Source organism: Rhea americana, unplaced genomic scaffold, assembly GCF_003343005.1.
Source record: "Rhea americana isolate MKP2758 unplaced genomic scaffold, rheAme1 scaffold_10, whole genome shotgun sequence".
Classification (NCBI taxonomy): Eukaryota; Metazoa; Chordata; class Aves; order Rheiformes; family Rheidae; genus Rhea; species Rhea americana.
The window spans coordinates 5,941,313-5,957,970 of NW_028185039.1; positions in this window are offsets into that span (position 1 = coordinate 5,941,313).

The window sequence follows — 16,658 nt, forward strand, 5'->3', positions numbered from 1 at the left end:
GCAGCTGCGAATCCTACAAGCATCAGGCAGATTCATCACATCACAGCACTGAGCCATTGAATAACTCAAGCAAGGTCCTGCCCCAGTGCTGTGAATTTTTAACCACACAGTCTCACAAGGCCCAAGTGCAAGGCTATTTTGTGGCTGAAATATTATTCAGGTATTTAACATTGCTTTTGTTGTATACATCACTTCTCTCTCTTTCCAAGCAGCCTCTTATTCCTGATCATTGAGATTAATATCAATTTTGCCCTGCCTTCTATATGTTATACTCATCTGCTGGACTTTTACTCATGCCACTTCATAGCACAGAAAACCTTATATATCCTCTTATAGCTCCTCTCACACTTCTTGGGGATTTGCTTCTCATCTTTCTACTGAACTTTCACACTAGACACAAAATCATGGCAGGACTGAATTTGATAAAATACTTAGGTACTTTTGTATACTATGAACAGGATTCTGTGGATCTTCAGATTCTGACCAGGTTTGATCAGATTTACATGATGAACTACAAATCAGACTTAAATTGCAGTTTATAATATACAAAGCTCTTTCAGGAGTTCCACCAGTCTCTTGAGCAAGCAGAATCACAATATTTTTAAGGACAACACTTTCTCAAAGCTCTCAGTCTATATTGCAACGGATTAAGCACTTTTCTGAGAGCATAACAAATATGGGTCTACTGAACAACAGCACACGCAGTTCTGAATTCAGACAGTGGATATAGCCAATTTTCTAGCACACAGCCTCTGCCTATCATTCAGATGGGTCAGGAGGAACGCATTTCTCCAATGCCGCTTCCAGGGCACTCCTGTATCTTCATCACTCTGATTATAATTTTGTGATACACAATTTAGTCCCACGAGATCTGGAATGCTTCAGTTTGATAAAAATATTTAGGCTTCAGGTAAGATATCTAGATTTAAAAAAATGAAAGTTCTGGGATAAACAGGAAGTAATGAAAATTTTAAGTGCCCCTTTTGACACTAAACTATGAAAACCAATCTCCCACTTCAGCATCTTTATTCATAGCCTGAAAATGCTTTATAAAGAAAGAAAGGACATTCTACAGTTCAGAAAACTTGAATTACAGATTTCTAGTGACAAAAGTCAAATAAAAATACAGTGACTATGCTAGAAACACAGCCCAAATCTTACTTACAGTCCAGTCCTAAAGGAAATCCTGCATCATCATGGAAACGAGTTTTGAAACAGTTTGTATAGAACTTTTTCATCAAGTAATTCAGCTGGCCTTAGCTCTTCGTACTGAGGCAGTCTAAGCAAGTCAGGACTATAACCTCCCATCTTTATGGTTTTTCCAGGTATAGTTTCCTCTAAATTCTGCCTGTTCTGTAACACTGTTGTGCAATTGTCAAGAAAAAGCTTAGTCAATCTAATCAGCAGGAACTTGTGGTGCATTTCTTTTAAAATAGAGCACAAACACTTTCAGAAATTCAATAAATTGATTATGCTCTTTTAACTAAGCTCATTTTTTCTTTTCTTTCTGTTTCCGCATTTGAAGCACAGTTTTCTTTTGTTTCTGGCTCTTGTGTGCTATGTAAGACTAATCAATAAGAAATTATACTTTTGCCTTTTTACATTCCAAGAAAAGCAAATGCAACATATTTCTCACTCATTCATATCGACTGCAAAGCAAAAGTAGAGAAAACAAATGGAAACTCCTTATGGTGTTCCTAATGCTGCCATCTAGTTCTGGGGAATTGCCTCGTCAATGCTAACTTCATTTGCAGAGAATATTATTTTTAACAATGTGTACATCTGGAGTTGTATAAAGCTCTTTTTGTTATTAGTAAAATAAACTAATTATCATAAGATTAACGTCACTTGAAGAAACTTGCTCAGTTAGGGCTCAGCACCAGTGCACTACCTGATTACCCCAAGGACGAGCTGAGACGCTGTGACTCCTAACTGCTGCTTACAGATGGGTGAGATGCATCTTTTTTTTGTAACTGTTACTGGCTACAAGTTGGTACCCAGAATAATAAATTCTGAAACTCAATTCTCTTGGTTTTTTTGGAAGAATAATTAAAAGTAAGGCCAGGAGTAAAATGACAGACATCTCTTCCCTCCCACGTTTGCACACAACCAAAAGCAGTCACGGTCCTTTGGTCCACAGCACTGAGGACTCACCCTCCAGTCTGGGGATGTCAAACGAGACAAGGCTGAGAGAAGCAGGGAAAACAGTCCCCTGCATTCACCCATACCAAAAGGTACGTCTCATTTCATCTTAAGACACCACTTTCGGAGTCTACACCCAAAGTTCAGTGTTTTAAAACAAGCCTTTTATAACGAGAATTTTCTCTTAAGTTTTTTGGAAGACAGTGGCAAGCTTTTAAAGCAAATAGATATTCCTTAGTCAGCTATACTAAACACAGTAGGCTTATTGGATCTCTAGATTTCTCAACAGTCCAGTTGACATAAAAAAAAAATATATATATATATATAAAGTTCACTTTGCCCCCTCTAAACAGTGCTAACTGAGCTGTGTGTCTTTTCTGTGCATCTCTAGACCTTCTGCAGAGGTAAAGCCACCTTAGCACTTTGACCAGGGGTAGCAGAACTTATATCGAAGGAGGGGGCACAGAACTCTGCTTTGGAGGGAGCCTCCAGCCCCAAACATGGAGATTTGCCGGAATAAAAACTGCAGAGAGGTACTCTCAAACACATTTCATTTTTCCCCTTTACTAGTTTCTGTTTCTGTCTAATCTTATCTTTAGAGGAGGTGCTTGCAGGTTGAGAAAAAGTTGCATCTTATTATCAAACCAAGGCACCGCGAGGCATCAAGACAGCCTCCTAGATAAATAGTGGCGCTCCTGCTTGGAGAAGGGTCCTGTGTAAGTGTTACCGGCATACCACCAGGAAAATAACAGTCAATTTAGAGTGGAAAATGGTGGGCATTAAATAAGAGCCAAAAAATATCTTCATCACTTAACTGACTGTCAAATTGAGAATCTGTTCCCCTGGAAGAATTTGCCAAACTGGAGAGTTAACGTTTGAGTGGCTTTACTTACACTAGCATTAGAGGGTAGAATTCATCTCACAGATAAGGAGAAAGTAATGAAAGCAACTGTTGTTTTCCATCAATATCACTTCAATGTTTTTCATAAAAAATAAAAATAAACAGGTAAAAAATAGCAACAGAAAATTTACACCCCAGAGTTAACGTTTTTACTTGGCTAATTCATTAGTGAATACTGAAATACTGAAAACAGTGAGAGAACATTTACACAGTTTAATATGCAAATGTACTGGGCCAGATTCCCAAAAGGGCTGAGAATACTGGACACCTTTGGAAACTTTTCTGTCCTTTACTTAGTGCTCATTTGGAGCTTAGCTCTTAGAAAGCAGATCCAGTTATGCACAATCAACAGAAGTCCAACACTGATTTCTTTTCCAAACTTACTAACAGAGAACGATCAGTTTAAAAAACAAACAGATAAACCCACCCAAGGAATCAGGAATTTCATTCTCATAATAAATCCACAGATTAACAAATTCATCACCCTGCATCATCAGTCCTCCTAGCAACAAAAATATTTTCTTAGATTCAACACAGGAAATTCACTTCCTAAATAACAGGAATGTTTAAATCAAAGCAGTGAGTACTGTATAAAAATCAGTGTATTTTCATTGCTTGTACCAAAACAAGATAAGAATAGCACAAAAAGAGTTTGAAATATGGTAAGAGCAGCATGTGAAAAAAAATTAATGCAGTCAGAGTATTTTCTGTAAAAGTCTACAGTGACTTTGGAAGGTCTCCCTGGCAGAATGTGACTGCTGTTAACAAGCCAAAGCGTATTTGGACAAAGCTTGCCATTACAAAAAAAATGATTGAATTTCACAGGAAAACAAATGTGAAGTTGCCTTGAAATATTTTTCACAAGAACAGTAAGGAAACTAGCTCATTTACAAGCAAAATGCGTGCTTCACTATCCTAGGAGGAAAGTAGAAAGAGCATCTTCCAGAAATAATTGCACAGTGAGGGAAAGCAATAGGCAGTTGGAGGGTCAGACTGGTAAGGAGGTTACAGCATTGGGTTATGAATTATGAAATTTTGAATTAGCCTTTGAATTAGCCTTGAATTAGGAAATTTAGCCTTTATTTTCCTCTTCTGCTCTGTCCTTGGAAGTCAAACTAAAGAAGCCCTTTAGATACCTCAAGATGCAGACATTCACATACTAAGACTGAAAAAATACCTGTATGAATGAGGCACTAATTCCCACGAGCCTGGTTACCACAAGGCAGGCATGAGAGCTCTTCACATGTCTGATCTCTTCTCCCTATAAAGCTTAAACAGCAGTACAAAATTTGGCATACTGAAATGTTATCTATGCACCAAATCTTCCACACTTCTTTTTATTTCCCTGATTATTAGTGCTTGGCATTTAGGAGTCCTACATCCCTTCTCAGGCTGCTCAAAAGCATTCATATTACACTGGAAGCAGCTTTTACATTTGTTGTTATGGAAGTACTTGAACCCTTCTCCAGCTTGGAGCTACTTGACTGAAGTTACCAACTTTCTAATGGTGCAGAGGGACCAAAGGGATCTCACCTCATTGCTTGGGAGGGACTTGGACACAGGATCTTCCTTTGTGACTTAAACCATTCTTAAATGGTATTTTCCCCTTTATATAGGGACATGCTTGATTGGGTTCTCCAGAACTGGTACAGAAACACCTGAACTGTTGCAGTGACAATCAGTAACTGCAGATACCTTGTTATTTCACTATAGCATCATTTTGTTCCACTAAGCATGAATTTGTGGTGAGATGTTACAGAAAATCTCAGGATAGATTCCTTCTCTTAAATACCTCTGAAATTACCACATTATTCATCACTGAACAGTACTACAGAAGTGGTTTGCAAAGGATTGTTTTTCTTTATTGCAAATAGATTTACACACTTATTTCTCCCCATAAACCTCAGTGTGTTGTTGAGGGTTTTTTTTTTTTTTTTAATACTAATAATGCACAAAGTTCAGGAAAAATCTTATTCCTTACTTTCCTTGTGGAAACAGTCACTAAGAGATGATGGACAGGAAAACTAGAGTTCTTGTTCCAAATATCCTAGAACAATAGATACAAGAGCATACAATCAGCTAAACATAAATCATGTAACTATACAGCGTGGGTGCGTGCGCGCGCTCCAAAGACCAAATCTCAAAATGTGTTGTGTTCAACATGCTCTGAAGCAACCTGTTAGTTCCCTGCCATGAAAGAGCTGCCAGTAAGAGCCCTGCAAGCCCAGTTTGTGCACCAGGGATCCTGTGCTCTCCTGCCGCCTCTGTTCACCTCTACCAAAACACAGCAGGTCCAATCACAGCCTCCACCATCACTCTCTTGCACCCTGGAGTCCCTCACACGTCTCTCCAGAAGCCTCCCACCAGTGGCAGGATGGAGTGGTTGGGCTGCTGGCCCAACAGCCAGATAACACCTTCCTCTGGCACAACAGGCTCTCCCATCACGTACTTATTGGCAGATATGCATACCACTGATATGCATACCGTGCAGATCATCCATTTTTATATTACCCCCCTTGTGGGGGGATATTCACCATTGTGTGGGATATTCACATCAGAGTAAGTTCTGCACCAAGTCCAGGACAAACAAATTGTATGAGGTGTGTGACAGAGTCTAGTGAGCAGATATCTACAGCATTTCTGTGCCTCCTCCTTATTCATTCAGGAGTACTTTTAAAACACTCCTGGTAATAATGTAGTGAATAGTTCAAGAAACTCACTGAACCAAAACAAATGACCACAGCTACACTGCGGGTGAAAGCCTTGCCTGGATAAAGCAGCGCAATGTCTGTGCAGCACTAGCAAGCACACTGACACCGCAGAATAGAATCTCCAGGAGATTTTTGCAGCAAGAAGCCCTTTGTATGGAAATACATGCAGTATTGTCAGCCCCAAGAAGTCAGTCATCATGAATCAGGCTGGAAAGCAATCAGATTTAAAACTCAGTTATTTTCCATTGTTCTTATTTATTTTCCAATCCTAAGGTTTAGAGACAGATGAGGGATAGAAAAATTCTGCAAAATTAGTTCCCTGGATTTGTTTTTCACTCCTTGCTGAAATCACCTTTCAAAATAAAGCATCTCTTCATTTTCTATGCCTAGCCACAGAAGTTGGGCAGTGCCTGTGAACAGCAGCCACGCCACACTCACCTACTACAGCTAGCAAAACTGGCGTGCCCTGGCCATGCCAGTGCAGCGGGCCGGTTCTAAGCAGCAAGAAAGCGACCCGGGTTCACAGTGCAGTGCACCAGTCTCACTCTGGCATAGTGCAGTCTGGAGCAACCCTGTAACACAAAAATCCTAGGAGGAATCTTTAGGGGAAGCAGGAAAAGGCTGCATCTCATCTCCTCTGAACAGAAAAAAGCAAAAGACAAAAACCTTTGACCACAAATGCCAGTGAACTCACGTGCCCAAACAAAGAAAAGGATGAGCTGAGCTTCACCAATACCTTCTTATCAATGGGGGGCCATAACAGCTGTGCAATATTCCAGTTCAATAACTAAGATATATTTTTCCTCTTCAGCACTGGAATTCTGTAGTTCATCTGAGTTTGTCCTTATTCATCTGGTCTATACAAGATGTTATGCTTTTCCTGAAAAGACCTCACTTAAGCAATAGTTTTAATTATTGGTATAAAATATTGGCATAAACATGATTGAAGTCCTTATGTCAATGATCATAATCAAGCCTGCCATCACACTTATTTTTATAATAACTAATTGTATTTCATGACAACCAGTAACAGTTAGATTGCTAATGGTCAGACCTCTTGCAGTGAATCAAACAGTGTAAATCATAGAATAGAATCACAGAATCAGTAAGGTTGCAAGAGACCTCTGGAGATCATCTAGTCCAACCTCCCTGCTCAGCAGGATCACCTAAAGCATGTTAGACAGGGTTGCATCCAGGCGGGCCTTGAAGATCTCCAGAGAAGGGGACTCCACAATCCCTCTGGGCAACCTGCTCCAGTGCTAAAGTTTGCATTTAGCACGTATTTTGTATTTAGTGTATTAGCTTTGCTGTTTTCAATACTATATTGGTACGAAACATATTATTTTTATTATTAGCATTAACGTTTACTACAAACATTTTATTTTTACTATTACTACTGTTGCTTGAAAATTTACCTTCTTTATCTGGTTGTATTGGTCAGTCTAAATATATAACCTCACCTTGCAAACATTACTTCTTTTACCTTTGTAGAGCACTGCAATCTCATTGTGCTCCTGATTTAAAACACTGCTAATACAGTCACATGCTGTCTGCAGTCAATAATACAGAATCCATAGTTTGGATCTCACTGTGTATGGTGCTATATAAACAGAGAAAATGACATTCCATGCTTCAGTCCATTTCTATGATTAAAAGATTGGCTGTAGTTTGGACAACTGGATTTTGAAAGCAGACTTAGATTGACAGGATCATTTAAAATAAGGTCTTGTGAACAGCTTCACTTCTTTCAAAACAAGTGTGCTGTAACTGAAGACATCTTGAGGCAAACATTATGTCAACGTTTGGAGGAAAAAAAAAATGAAGTCTTTCAGGCACTCAGCACCTAGACCATGTACATCTTGAAAACCTCAAATTATCCCGTTAAATTCCACTGATTTCTTCAAACTTAGATTAAAAAGCATTTATGTAATATGTAGATGATAAGATAGTTTTAAGAACAAGTGTTCTACCATCTTCTGGAACAGCTTTTACATGGAGATTAACACTGCAGGACAGTAAAGTCAAAGTGTCCATAAACTTTTACAAGAACAGAATTAGACTAGAGCTGAGTGTTACAGGAAATGTCACCCCGGGCACTTATTCTCTTGGGAGCCACACTATAATAAAAGTAGAGGAGAATTTAGCATACATGGCAATGTATGTACTGCAAATACATTACATCCAAGGATCTCTTATCATATCACAAAATTATTTCAGTATCTTGTTTTAGTAATGCGGAGATTACTGACAGTCACTGAAAAGGCCATGGACTTGCTGAAGGTCACACAAAAAGACAGTAGCAAGGTGAAAGCAAATCACGTAATGAGTCTCCAGATCAGCTGCCAGGCTATGCTCACTCTCCTATTAATACGAGGAATTATTACAGTAAAAGTGTTATCAACATTATTGAATTATAGAGATAAATGAACCTCTGAAAGAATAAAGGCTGTTTAAATGGTCACACATCATGCAGTAACAGAGCTGCTGTTATTTTAACAGAGGTAAAATCTGATTCTTATGGAGAGAAATGTATTTAATAATGTTGGAAAGTGAGAAGGCAAAGCTGAGTCCAACAAATACAAAGAAAGCAAATACAAAGAAAGCTCATCAGCTAGCATTTCAAAACCTGGTGTTGCATATGCAACAGCCATGATGCTATTTTCAGTTCTGTGTTACTCATATCTCCCACCTTAATTTCAGGTTGTTAGAAACTCCATGGGGTGAGAAGAAAGAGAAAGCTGCAAACAAGTAGGTTTTATAAAAGATCATTCTCAGAAATATGCCTTGCAAGATCATAATCAAACACTGCATATACTTTATCTGGAAATCCTACTAAATAGAACTACACTGCAAAAAAGGTTGCAAACCTACAAACAAAGTCTGCAACAAACAAGACAGTGATGCAGAAGTAGTTACAATATGTTTCTTGAATTCCTTTCATCCACCTTTTCATAACATTCACTGTAAACAGGGCACTCAGAAGAAGCACCACACCTCTACTACTGGCCTGAAGAGTGTTCCCAACACAGCAAGGAAATAATGGTGCACCAGCAGGCTTTTTTGCCTTTCCATCTCTAAAATCTTAAAAGAGCTTCTCCTAACACTTTGTTAAGAGCATATCGCTTCCATACTCTCCAATACATGACTGTGCATTTGGGTCTAATACAATTCCTAAAATCAATGGGCAGCATCACACTGGATAGGTAAGCTGCATTATTAGGTTCATAACACACGATCTATTTCTGCCAAGGAACTGTTTCCTGAGACTTCGCAGTATTCCTGCAGAATTCTTATGGAGAAATATGTGAAAGAATAGGGGGAAGCAAGCACCTGCAGAAAGCCAGCTGCAGTGCATCAGGCATTCCCAGAGAGGCAGTGGGCTACTGTACCTCTAACCACTGGCCCGGCAGGAGGCAGAGCACATCAGCTGCCAGGGAGTGCCTGGAGGCTCTTCAAACCCAGGAGCACCCTCACTGTTAAGAGCTGGACGGAAATAGTTCTCTAAACCAAAATTTTGAAGGTAAAATATAGAAAAGTTTTTTTTTTTTTTTTTTTTTTTTTTTTGCAGAGGTTTTTCGTTTTCCAACACAACTCTAATGTCACCTCAGTCCGAGTAACATTGACTCCTCCGGGCTGAGCCCCTGTGACAAACGCACGCACACGCCTTTACGGGACGGGCACTTGATACGCACCCCGTCTGCTCAAGCAGCTAGTAAGAACAATAGAGCCTAACAGCACACAGGCAAGCAGGGCTGGTGGGACTGCACCCTGTCCTTACGCTGTACATCAGACACAAGACCCTCACGCTGACTAAATCTGTATGGTACTCCTTTCGTCATACATCATTAACTCAAATAACTCTTGAATTGGAGTAGGCTTTGGGGGTAAATGAACCAGAACCTTCTTTTTTATTGCTTGTTAGAACTTTTAGCAGATGAGAACTAAGAATTTTCTTTGCTGGCAAGGCAGTGCATCATTTTAAGATGAAGTGTAACACCAAATAACCACTACTGCTATCGCCACTTTATAAGAATATGGATTTTTTTTAATATATAATCTTATTTATTGATGTAGTTTTACCTTCAGTATTGAACATTCCACTTGGTCTTTCATAGCTGTTTTTCTAGACTAAGCATATTTTTCTTAATTCCTTATCCAAAATTAGGAGGCTTTAATACTGCCGATAAATAAAATTGGAGCAGTCTTTATGTAAAATTAAGAGCACTGGATTATATATCTTTGTCAGATACTCACATGTGTGTCCAAAATCACTCTAGGGGACTCACAGGAGGGTGCCTGATCCTCTGATTTAGCAGAACATCTAAATATGTGCTAAAATCTTATTCTTTAGAACTTCACAAAGTGTAAGACAACTAAATCTTGGTCTTCCAAAAACATTTGGTTAATAACATAAGAATGGTTGGATCAGATCAAACCAAAAGCACCTTTGGTAGTATTTTCAAATTAGTAGATCTTGATCAGTTTGAATTCCTTCTTCATGTGATGAAGGAGGAAAAAAAACTTGAAAGTCATTGTGTTTATCATCCTAATTGCTTCTGTATTTTGAGGAGAAATGCTGTTAATGATGTGAAGTGCCAATACACAGTCATTCAAGCATAGTCTGATCAGACATAGTCTGATCAAAACATTATGAACCCACTGTTCTATATCTCAGGTATTGGCTGTACCAAGAGAATGATGATATCATGTACTGAGTCAACAGTAATATATGTGCCGCGTTCGCAGCATAGTGCACAAGAGATGTTCATATTAACCAACTGAGAATTAAATGCATCCATTCATAGACACAGCAATTGCTGCTGTAAGAATTTAAACTATCAGGCAGATGGAAAAAGTAAATTTTCATAAATACTTGAGACATTGGATTTTAAATTCAAAGAATTAATCATGAAATGCCACTTCTGAAGAATAAATCAGAAAACATCTATTCAGAAAGCATACTAATAAAATAACCAATTGCTATCACTGAACTGAAATTTATTCCAACCCATTTGTTTTTTGTACAGTTTATATATGGTTCAATCCTTCAGTTTGATTAAGCCCTTCAGAAAAGCGTGGAAGAACAGGACTCATCCTATGACTGAGAAGAGACGTGTGGATTACAACCAACTACAACCAACTGAACTGTGCTATAACTAAGTAGCTACTCAATGACTGCTCTGCAACACAGCCTGGCAGGCACACGGTTAACGGGCGGCACACTGCTGGATACATTTCCTTCCATTTCTCTTACTAGGCAATGCACCACTTTTCCAGCAAGCTGCTTGGCTACATTGCAAACACCTAGAATCTAATAATGTAATTTTTTTCTCCAAAAGGAAAATTCATTTGAGATAAGATAGAGAATTAAAAAAAGTCTCACACACAAAAAAAATCTCAAAATAGAAACGAACTGGAACATTCACCTACAGTGACTATTCCTGCCAGAAAGACGCTAAAGCCAAATTTCACAGTGTTTCACCAGGTGAACGTTTTTTCCGAGAACTCCAGAAACTCTACTCTCTTCCCCAAGGTTAAAAGTAATGATCAGCATCTTCGGAGAGCATGGATGTCTCACGGGGGACTGGAGCGGGGCAGATTTCCCTGCAGACAGGGGCAGCGCTGGCAGAGAGAGGCAGAACTCCAAGACCTGGGAGGCACTGCCGTCAATACCTCAGTATTTACAGACTTCAGGCAGGAGGCAGATGCAGCTGATGCCTAAGAACCATTCTGTGGCAAATATATAACCTCGCTGTCTATTTTTCCAAGGAAGCTCGGTCTGGCAGGTAACAGAAACAGGCTCCTAACAAAACCCAGCAGCCTCAGTCAAGCACGGCTAGCGGACGTGCCGTGGCTCACCCTTGCTCCTGGAGCCCAGGCGCTAGAGCACCCTCCCGGCAAGGGAGACCTGCGCACCGCGCTGACCGCTGCTGCGTTCCGGCTGGGCTCGGCCCGTTGCACAGCATCACCAAAGATGGTCGATACCAGACAACAAGTGATGGGGTACATGCAAGAGGGACTGTAACCCATTAAGCATGGCACTTTGGGAATTCAACTGGGATGCATTCTGATCTTGGACATTTCTGTACTTAAAACTAAATAGTTTGTGGGGAAATGCCTTGGAACCAGGTTTCCCTGGACTCTTGATTTTTTCTCTAGCTCAAGTCAATCCTGGATTATTTTCTGAACTGTAATAATTACACCTGAAAGTGCCTCAGCCTAGAGGTGTTTTGAAAGCACTTGAATTCATCTGCCTCAAATCCTGACCCTCTTCACTGCTAAACTAACATTCAAATGTAGCAGAGACAAGAACTTCACCTCCTGTCATGTTTTAACATCTTTAACAATTTTAACACTCTCTTTCTTAGGAAAAGCAATAGAAGTGCCTAACTTCAAGAGAGGGTTCACGACTGTGAATCCTAAATGAAGATAAAACTTCTGTACAGAACTGTAGGTGACTAAATCCTGGAGCAAGGTAGGACCTGAGCCATCCACCTCTCCAGGCTTTAGCTGCCCCCTTGGCCTGCTGACTTGTGAACCCCAGCAGAAGTCCCTCTTTTTTCTTGTATGATGCAAAAGCAGTAGTTCAGGGCAGTGGCCTGCACACCAGGGGGGCAGGTAAAGAGGTCCCTCTGCGGATGCTATTTTAGGATACACTAATATTTTTCTTTCTTGCCTGCCAGCCACAACCATGCCTACTCATCACCTCCCCCATCAGCAGACCGAGCTTTGGTGCTCCTCCTCGCACATTTTGAGAAACATTTAAATCTATTCTACATCTGAAGTATCACCTTCAAAAGAAGTTAAAAGGCTAAAAATCTGCCCAAAAATCAATGTCTTTTTCTTCTAAATTTTTTTTCTTTTTTTATGTTCAGTATGGGTGGGAAAAAACCAAAAGTATATGTTCTATACTTTTTTACAAGCAAGAAACACTGTTGATTTGTAGCAGGAAGCAGGGAGAACAACAAAATAGGGAAGGTACACTTTGATACAAAAAGATTGTTACTGAAAAGATGCAAAAACAAAATAAGCATAAACATATCACTGTTGTCAAAAAAAGGAGGGAGGGAAGAAAGCAGAATGTCTACCTTTGTCAGTGATGTTCCCCCTTAAGTGCAGAACAGAACAACAGATACAGTGATGCCTTTAATTCTCAAGCCAGCAGCTCTGCAGGTAGCAAACTGTGATTGCTTGTAAAGTTTAATTGATTTTTCTAAAGGCCTAAAGGTCTGTTGTTCCTTTAAATTATTGATGGGTGCAGTTAGATCGTGGCGTGCTCACTGCTGTCCTTGATACAGGCTGGGCTGAAAAATATGGCTGATTATCTGTGCATCTAAATGATGCTGCTTGATTAGGTCACTGGTGTCCCCCGTGGGCACCTTTTGCAGGGCTTTGGATGTCCTCCCAACTCTGCTCTCCCACTTGCAGCTCCACTAATGACAGTTGGGCTTTGTAAATCCTCCCCTCAGTTTTAAATAGAGAAGGTCTATTGCAACTTGCTATAAAAGGCTGAAGAGGACAGCTAAATATCTGTCACACTTCACACCAGAGGAGCCCAGACAGGGAAAACATCCACGTGTGTCTCTAGATGGATATCAACTTGTTACACCTGGAAGCAGGCCAAGACCTCTCCATTTTAGACACTCTCAGATGCACCATTACTATTTTATGAGCATCTCAGTATCAAATATCTTTAATCTTTTCCCCCTCCTCCAGACAGGTATTTAGAGAACAGAAGCCATGTGTCCCAAAGGAAATTTGGTGTTCACCTTTCTTTCAGGCATTCAAGTGCCCACTGAAACCAATGGACTGTCTTTCCTCCCACAGAAGATGATAGTTGTTGTTAGGACATATAACACACTTCATGCAACCAAGTACGAGCCTAAAGAGATGGACAACTGGTAGCTTGTCATGTAGTGCTATGAAACTTAAATGAGAGGAAGAAAGAAAACTGGACAAAAGCTTTTGCCTGGGAGGCAGGGGAAATCCAGAAGGTTATGTAGAGAGCTTCATTAGAGTCCTCCTTAGAGTCAGCTGAGAAAACCTGAAGTAAAATCAAATTAATTAGGGGAAGGAAAAAACTTGGTTCTTAATTGTTCTGTGGAGTTTTAACAGCTCTCCAATCCCTCCTGACAAAGAAAGCAATATGTTACATTAATCTTGCAGGAGTGCTGACGAACTTGAAGTGTTGGACAGCTGGAGTCCCATTTAAATCTTATTTAGCTTTGAACTTTCCATCTCCTAGGTTGGGCAGACACCAAAGCTAATGCTCAACTACAACTAAAAGCATCCAGAGGAGTATCAGCTTTCTGACTCCTTTAGCAGGGATTTCTGTGGGCTTCATGGTGTCTGGGAGTAATCTACTCCTTCACAAATTATCTATGTTATTTACTAGTATATTTTTCTCTGTTTTTCAGATTTAAATTCAAAGATATCAAGGACAGTATCTTTTCTTTGAGGTGGAAACGCTTCCTAGGATACCTGCGCAGCTGATCATTTCTATCTGTAAAGCACCTAACAGTGTTAATCACCCGGTATTGCTCCCTATCACCAGAATGGGGAATCATTCCGCCAACACACAAGGAATTCAGGGAGGACTTAGGGGAAACAATTTCTCCTACCCTCATGCCATTCTCCATTTTCAGTCTCGCTGTTCAGACTGCTTTACAGAGAGTCACTAATTGTTTAATTTGTCCATTCTGAAAATGGAGAGTTGATTCTACAAGATGCCTCCAACTAATCGTTTGTGTTTGACTGTGTTCACACTCCTTTATGTTGATGGTTAATACCAGATCTCTGCGCTTTGCTTGAAGTTCTCCAAGAGGTAACATCCTAGGCACTAAATATTGGACTAAAGTGAACCAAGTTTAGAACCAAAATAGTAAGCATACCTCATGAATATTGCTGGTACATATATCTGACAGCAGAATTACCACTGAAAATTAGTGTAAAGGATGTTTAGTCTGTATCTATAGCTTTAACCTGCTATCAGTCTTCCATTTCTCTTAACAAGTACACGATTCTGTCATAAATTAAAACTACTGTTTTTTCCCATGTTGACATTTGAAATGAGCTGATTACAAAGGTCAGCTATATTTGGGGAAAAGAGTTTGATTGATTTTATTACTTCCAGAAAAATAGAATAAATAAGGACACTATTGTTTGGGGGGGGGGGGGGACAAAATTGTTGGTTGAATACAGCTGAATTAAGCACTTAAAGTTCAGCCTCTACAGAGTGCTGACAGTGCAGGCTCAGATCAATATAGAAATAATTTACACTTTAGGAGCACAGGCTTTAGTATTAACTACTAATTATATCAAGTTTGCTGTTAAATCGCTTTAACTGCTTCCAAGGTGTAACTGAATGATGGCAAAACTTGTTAACATAGTCAAACCAGGAACTCTCATACCTGTCCCAAGCATTCAACACCTTCAGTCTCAACAGGGATTCATCACAACTGTACTTTCCATCCATGTTCTACTCCACTTACCTATTGCTCTCAATCCTACTTTTATTTGAGCTGCTGGACCTTTCACATACCAAAAAGTATTCAAGCAGGAGTGAATTTCTTCTGGGGAAGAGGCTAAAACCAGCTCTAGCCACTATTTAGTCCCATACAAGCCCTGGCACAGCACAAGAACTGGTATTACTTTTTTGACATTTTCAAAAGCTCTAGGGAAAGGGAACTAAATTCCAGAATTCATCTCCAGGCATCTCTATCCCTTCCAGAAAATAAAGCTTAGAGTTTGGATGTGGCCCACTGTAGAAAAAAAATTGTTTTCTGTAGTTAGTAAATAAGGTTCCCAAACAATAATGTGAAGACACAAAAATTACAAGTTTATTCATAAGCAAAAGCAATGTTTAAAGAAACCCTCCATTTCTTGAGTTCCCTTTGTACCCTGTATTTCCTCTCTAACAGCTGGTGAAATATTCCCTCAAACATAAGTTCCTCCAAGTCCTGCTGCAGACACATTAGTATGACAGCTTTAAAAGATATTCTAGTGACTCTCATTTTTAACCTGTTGTCAGGAAATGTACTTTACTCTGCTTTGTTAGGTTCATCTAAGCATCTGTGACACCTCCACTCAAGTCAATGGTTTCTTCAGGGGAAGACTCTACCAAACCCGAGATTACCAGCAGACATGACCAAGTGCCAGAGAAGCCCACTCTTCTGCAACTTCAGCCCTCAAGAGGGTGAAAACCAAGCACAAAGATAATTCAACCATCATTTTCTTTGGTTGTCTGCCAGCTAGCACAGGATAAAGCATGCTGAGAGTCCCCCTTCCCTTAGATGAAAGGCTAAGTGACTACAATACAAAGTCTTGTCAAGCCAGGTGAGGTATAGTGCCTTTCTCACAGAGCAGATGCCAGGCCAAGCTGGAAGGAAGAAGGAAAAAAAAAAAAAAAAAAAAAAAAAAAAAAAAACTACAGCTGAGAGTCTTCGCAAGATCTACTATGGATTAAAAAAAAAATGTATTTTCAATATTCAGAAAGGAACACCAAAAAGACCATCTGTGACTGGATTAAAGATTAACTCATCAGCACGTAATACCCATGGTATGATGGAAACTATGGAAAATGGAAAATAAAACAAACACGTATGCCAAGCGATTGCCAACAGCAGAACAACATGTAGGTAATCCGCTTTTAATTGTGTCAGGCCAGCAAGACTACATAGAAGATAACTAAGTGCCTGTCAGAGGACATGGTCTCTGTCCCCTGTTTCTGGCTCTAACAAAATACATTGTCACACTAATCAGTTTTCAGTATACAGAGTACCAGGAAGTAACTAATGAGTTTGTTTTAATTGCATACAAATCAGTGTGCATAGGAGACTCACCTGTGTACACTATAGTATGCTGACACCACTGTCTCATCTACTAAATGCCTTGTGCTGTGGTCT